This window comes from Dipteris shenzhenensis, chromosome 17 (genome assembly GCF_047967505.1).
Source record: "Dipteris shenzhenensis isolate YYH24624 ecotype China chromosome 17, Dip_SZ_1.0, whole genome shotgun sequence".
Classification (NCBI taxonomy): domain Eukaryota; kingdom Viridiplantae; phylum Streptophyta; class Polypodiopsida; order Gleicheniales; family Dipteridaceae; genus Dipteris; species Dipteris shenzhenensis.
In genome coordinates this window covers 27,921,029-27,927,766 of record NC_141612.1, presented here as the reverse complement: position 1 = coordinate 27,927,766, position 6,738 = coordinate 27,921,029, and the positions used below count along the sequence as shown (strand labels likewise).

Here is a 6,738-nt window from a genome sequence, read left to right as displayed (position 1 = left end):
ACATATGCATAATATCAATTCAAACATAATGCAGGTCTAACTAAGTACATAATTCAAAAAATCACAAAAGAGGACGATATCATTACTCCAATGATGTTGAGAACATAAGCACAAGCAATAATAGATAAGCACTCAGAAGGAATTTTAGCTTATTGCCTTGAACTTCTACACTTTGGCTACAATACTTTGGCTACAATGTAAGCTTAGCTGAACTCCTCAAAATAGATCGTAAGACTGGAACTGTCATACTAGTGGAGTTCAACAACATGTTCCAAACAGATGATAAAAAAAAAGCAAAAGAGTTGCTATTTACCATAGAAGGTATAACTTCCATTATTGATTTGAATTTTGCAAAAGAAGCATATGGCAAACATTTTGAGTTTTTTTCGACTCCACCAAAGAACAATATATTTCAGCACCCTACAGGTACATTCTTGACTCCATATCTTAGAATACATACAAACTTCATTTTCTAGCACACATAAAAAACTCATCGTACTTCATTTTGCTATTTCAAATAGGAAATCGCGAAGAAGACAAAGAAAAAGAAACAAAAGGACCATATTACGTATATTCTATTCTATGTATTACTACAGAAAAACGATATATTGGACAAACTAGTAATCTTGAAAAATGGATAGCACAACACCAAACCAAACCTCCATTAAAAATGAAACATGATGTTAACATGTACAAATCGTTCCACTTGAACTTCAAAACAGAAATCTTAGCCACCACAAACTTAAAATGCAAAGCAAATACACTCGAAGAGAAATTCATAAGATAACTCAACACAACCGACTCAACATATGGCTACAATAACCTCAGTGCAAATCCAACATCTAAAAAAAAAATTTACTTTCTCAAAAATGGAGACATGATCTAGTATATTTAAGTAGAAGCCCATTTTCAATACATGTAAAGGACTTTCTATTTCAAACTATAGTTAAGTCATACTCTTGAATGACTATTAATTTTCAGCATATATTACTCAATTCTTTCCATTTTCAAAGCATTACGACTTTTTTTCAATACACATAAAATAATTCATGTATGAACTATTATTAATTCATGCTTTTAAAAACGTTAATAATAATGTAGTGTATTTTAAATGTTTCTACTATTATAGTGCTCTTCTTGATATCATAATTAATACTTCTCAAATCGCAATTTTACATAAATCTAAGTTATAAATTCACTGTAAAAATTAAGACAAAATGGAAAATATTATTAAAAAATTTCTAAGAAATAGCACTAAATTCATTTATATATATTCTAATACAGCTACCTGGCCGGATCTAGTTATATGTTTATGTTTATGTTTATGGTAGCACATGTGGCCAAGTAACTCTGCACCATCATTCTCTGCAATAACGTTTGGAGCTATGGCGCTCTGTTGTGTTTCTTCGTCTTCTTTTTCATCTGCATCCGGCATGCTGGTATGTTGCACGCCTGCAAACTCGATTGTCTCGGATAAGCCGGCTACGGATACGCTTATGGACGTTGGTATGCACAAGGGCAATGCCTTGGGGTCGTTGCCTGTCCCCTTTTTCAAATGGATGGCAGCCAAGCTTTCATCCCCTCCTTGGATCGCTGAAGAGGTGCAAAGCGAGCTAGGAACCAGCACGCAGCTAGATGGGTACCATCAGAGGAATAAGGACTGTGGTCCTGAAAGCTTGCATGCGCAGATCCTCCGGCAGCTGGGTCCAGAGACAGATTATGCTATTTATGCCTCGCTTTTGAGGCGTTGCGCTAGTGCCAGGGCTCTGTCAGAGGGAAAACTCGTGCATGAACTCATGAGCAGGCATGGATATGCTGACAACATATGTCTGATTAACCTTGTCCTCCAAATGTACAGCAAATGTGGCAGCCTGGAGAATGCACGTGCTGTATTTGACAAAATAGACTCTCCAAATTTGTACTCTTGGAATATTATGATCGCAGCATCTGCCCGGAACGGGAGCCTGGACGTTGCCAGGGCCTTGTTTGCACAGATGCCACAGCGTGATGTGGTCTCGTGGAATGCCATGATTGGCGTGTGCGCCCAGAATGGGCATGGCCAGGAAGCCTTACAACTCTTTGGACAAATGCAGGCGGAGTACTTTGAGCCAAACAAGATCACCTTCATCTCCATTGTGGATGCGTGCACCGGTGTGGCAGCCTTAGAAGAAGGTCGCGTGATCCATGCTAAGGTTATTGGCAATGGATGGGAATCAGATGTCATTTTGGGGACAGCCATTGTCAATCTGTATGGCAAGTGTGGGAGCCTAGAGGATGGGAAGGCAGTATTTTCTGAGATGCCACAGCGGAATGTGGTCTCTTGGAATGCCATGATCACTGCTTGTTCCCATAATGGACATGACAAGGAGGCCTTGCAATTGTTTCGTCAAATGCTAACTGAGGGCCTTGAGATAGATAAGATCACCTTCATCTGCATTGTGAATGCATGTGCGAATGTGGCAGCCCTAGAAGAAGGTCAGGCGATGCATGCTATTGTTGCCAGCAATGCATGGGAGTCAGATGTGGTCGTGGCAAATGCCCTAGTCCATATGTATGGCAAGTGCGGGAGCCTAGTCGATGCCAGGGCAGTGTTTGCAGAGATGGCAGACCGGAATGTGGTCTCTTGGAGTGCCATGATGGCTGCGTGTGCCCAGAACAGTAGCCTGGATGATGCAAGGGCATTGTTTGCAGAGATGCCACAGCGGGATGTGGTCTCCTGGAATGCCATGATTGCCGCGTGTGCCCAGAATGGGCATGGCAAGGAGGCCCTGCAACTATTTGATGAAATGCAGAGTGAAGGTTTTAAGCCAAACAAGATCACCTACATCTGTGTTGTGGATGCGTGTGCGAGCGTGGCGGCCTTAGAAGTGGGTCGAGAGATCCATGCTACTGTTGCTAGCAATGGATGGGAGTCGAACGATGTTGTGGGAACAGCCCTCCTCAATATGTATGGCAGATGTGGGAGCTTAGACGATGGGAAGGCAGTGTTTGCAGAGATGCCCCAGTGTAGTGTGGTATCCTGGAATGCCTTGATAGCTGCGTGTGCACAGAATGGGCATGGCAAGGAGGCTCTGCAACTGTTTGGGCAATTGCAGGCGAAAGGCTTTGAGCCAGACAGGGTCACCTTTCTCGGCATACTCACTGCCTGCAGTCATGCAGGTCTGGTTGCTGATGCGAGGCAATACCTCACCTCTATGAGTAGGGACCATGGCATAAAGCCTTTGCTAGAGCACTATGTGTGCATGATTGACCTTCTTGGGCGAAGAGGACTTCTGGAAGAAGCAGAGGACCTGATTAACAGCATGTCATCTGTGCCTGTCCCTTCAGCATGGTCAAGTTTGCTTTCATCATGCAGAATTCACAATGATGTGGAGCGGGCTAGACGTGCTGCAAATTTTGCTTTTGATGTAGATCCAAGGAATTCTTCACCATACGTATTGCTAGGAAACATCCATGCTGATGCTTGTAGCTGGGATGACAAGAGAAAAGCAATGATAGACAATGGGTGAAGAAAGTCAGAGCTCGCAGTTGTATAATGTATTGAGGATGAATAATGTGGTGCATAAATTTGATGGTAGAGATGGATTCTGGAGGATATACATACCTTGTTAGGCTGGATATGTGCCTGATGTACATGCAGTGCTTCATGGTGTGAATGAAGAGAAATGCATGTTTTGCAACCCCCGTGGTAAGCTGGCCATTGCTTCAAGCTCCTTTCAACGAGTCTAGGGACTTCTATTCCAATCCCTAATGACTTTCAGGTTGGTTTGCTGCCCATGCTTGATCCCTTGTGAGATGTGTCCTTGTGCAGGGCCATCTAACTGCCTGTTCTAGGCATAGTAAAGGCAGCAAGGAACTAGCCAAGGGCTGCCAAAAAGGCAGCATGGAGGCAGGGCAGCAAAAGTGACACGACCTCCAGCACTCCTGAAACCTCCGATCTGCAAGCAAACTCTGCAAGCAAACACAAGAACACACCAAACGTGAGGAATCTGAGCAAGCTGCTCACCACCCAACCATGACATCTACGGGATGCGATCCCGAATCAGGAGATGTCCCCTCCGAGCCACGAGCTGAGCTACTGGCACGAACTCCCAACCAGATCCTAACCAGCATGGTGTCCCATACCACCAGGTGGTGCCTAGAGGCCTGGGATTTGTCGATGGGCCTTGGGCTACGCTAAGATGTAGGCGCACATCCGCGACTCAATCCAAGATCAGACCTAGCACTTGGGAAAGAGACTTGCTCCTATCGTCTCCCTGAGAAGTGAACCTCTGGGCGCCTTATATAGACTCGAGCTCAATGCACCAAAAATAGCAAAGATCTTTAATTGGTTCGTACCCTTGCTACTCAACCCGAGAATCAAGCTTGCCTAGCCCTAAAGCCTCCCCAGGGTACTTGAGCTAGTCTAGTGTATCTAGTACATGTTAGATACTAATCTGTGTACACGTTAGATACCAATCTGTGCACATGGCATACTTTCCCTCCTCTAAGATCTCACTCCTGAGTTTAGTTAAAAACCCGAGAATGTCCTTTGGAGCTTAGGTAATTTCTCTCATGTTGCATTCTCCTCAACATGATCCTTCCACTTGATCTTGTATTCCATGATAGTTTTATTATGAATTTGTCTTTCACGAAATTCAAGAATACTCTCAAGTTCGTGTGGAATAAAAGTCAAATTTGTAACTTATATTATTTCTTGAGGAGAAACAAGTTGATCATCCGTACCCAGTAACTCTTTCAGTCTGTTGACATGAAACACTGAATGTACTTTAACATTAGGAGGCAATTCTAGTTTATATGTAACTGGTCTAATTCTTTTAATAATCTTGAAGGGACCACATTATTTGGGGGATAATTTCAGAACCAAACCAGTACTTAGGCTCTTGGATTCCTTAGGAATACGTAAATATACCATCATCCCTCCTTTAGAGTACTCTCTGGGTGAATGATGTCTATTAGCATAAAATCAATCTTGATCTTGGGCACTTCTAATAGACTCCTTAGCAAACTGCAACATTTCTTACATGTCTTGCAAGAATCTCGTTGCAGCATCATTTTGAATTCCCTTGAACCCAATCATAACTAGGTTGAAACTCGTACATAATCATAAAAGGATTGCTCTCAAAAGCTATAGGTCTGCCCTCTTGGACCCCAATCACAAAATCACTTGCATCGGCCTTTAAAACATAAGGTCGGTTAGGATCGGGCAATGCAAGAACATGAGCCTCCTTGATAGTTAGCTTCAAGGTTTCAATAGCCTTGTTCGATGCATCATTCCAAGAAATTGACTGGGTAGATATGCGTCCACGACCTTTCAATATGTTGGTCAAGGGTGCCGTGATGTTCGAATAATCATGCATAGACTTTCATAGAAAAACCGTAAACCCTAGCAAAGAGCGAAGTTGTTTCACTGTTTGAGGGATGGGCCGTTCCAAAACCTTTTGGATATGATCTAGATCAATGCTAATACCTTCAGAAGAAATCTTGTGTCCTATATAAATGATCTCCTTCATAAAGAAGTCACATTTACTCATCTTGGCATAGAGCCTATGCTGCCTTAGAATAACTAAGACAATCCTGAGGTGTTCAATGTGATCCTCGAGCGTTCGGCTATATACCAAGATGTTATCTAAGAACACGACAATGAATTTATCCAAAAAATCTTGGAATAGATCGTTCATCATTTGTTGGAAGGTAGTTGGAGCATTGGTCAAACCAAAAGGTAATACAAGAAACTCGTAGTGGCCATACCTAGTTCGGAAAGCGGTTCTATCTCTGTGTTTAGCATAGATACAGATTTTGGGCAGAAAAAAGTAGTGTATCTTTATTAATTTATATCATGTCATACATCCAAAAAGGGTAGAACCATAAATGTCTGTTGTGGCTAGTATAGCCCTTACATCTTGAGAATAATCAAAAGTATAAACTCCTACAGCAAACATCTCAAGGATGAAATGAGAAGCTGAAGGTATCTTCCTGAGCATCTGATGCAGCAGCAACAGAGGTGTCTGAAGAGTGTTCCTGAGCAACAGTAGTGTCAGAGGAATGACCATGAATAACAGCAAGGCCCTGTATAGGGTCAATAGACATGGATGACAAGTGAGTAGCATCAGCAGACATAGGAATGTCCTGTGCAGAAGAGCAAGAGCCATGGATCTGCATTTTGTCACCTGGAGAGGCAACTTGGGTCTGTTTAGAAGGGGAGTTGATGGAGAGGCTCCCAAAGTTAGAGGTAACCTGTGTAGAACCAACACCAGCAAAAGTAGAGGGGACTTTGCTTAGAAGCTTGAGGTGTTGAACCTGGGAGGAAGGAAGGAGTTCACTAGTTGAAGCAGATCTTCTTTGAAGAAAAGGAGGAATCTTTGCATGCTCATCTGAAATAAAACAAGAAAGTTTGTGTCTAGCAATATCTGCACTTAGTCTCTGATGCTCAAGATTGTATGCACTAATGATGAAGTCAATTCTCCTTTTTTCTTGTTCCACCATGCAGCAAACATAGCATTAGTACCAAAATCTTTATGGTTAAATTGGAAATTATTTCTAGATATCCATATGAACTAGAGTGCATGGGCGTGATGATAAACCAAGGCTCATGCCTTATCTTGCAAGCATCACCTAATAGAATGGCTTTCCAATTAACAGGTTCATCACATTCCATCTGGATAAATTTCCATACTTTCCTGGCATGAGGACATGCAACAAACAAGTGGAAGATATCTTCAACAAGGTAAATGCATC

The 6,738-nt window shown here is 42.3% G+C and overlaps 1 pseudogene; it reads left to right on the top strand.

Moving 5' to 3' along the window:
- Positions 1–1,385: 1,385 nt before the first annotated feature.
- LOC147891930 (pentatricopeptide repeat-containing protein At2g13600 pseudogene) lies at positions 1,386–3,509 on the top strand (annotated as a pseudogene).
- The last annotated feature ends 3,229 nt before the right edge of the window (positions 3,510–6,738 follow it).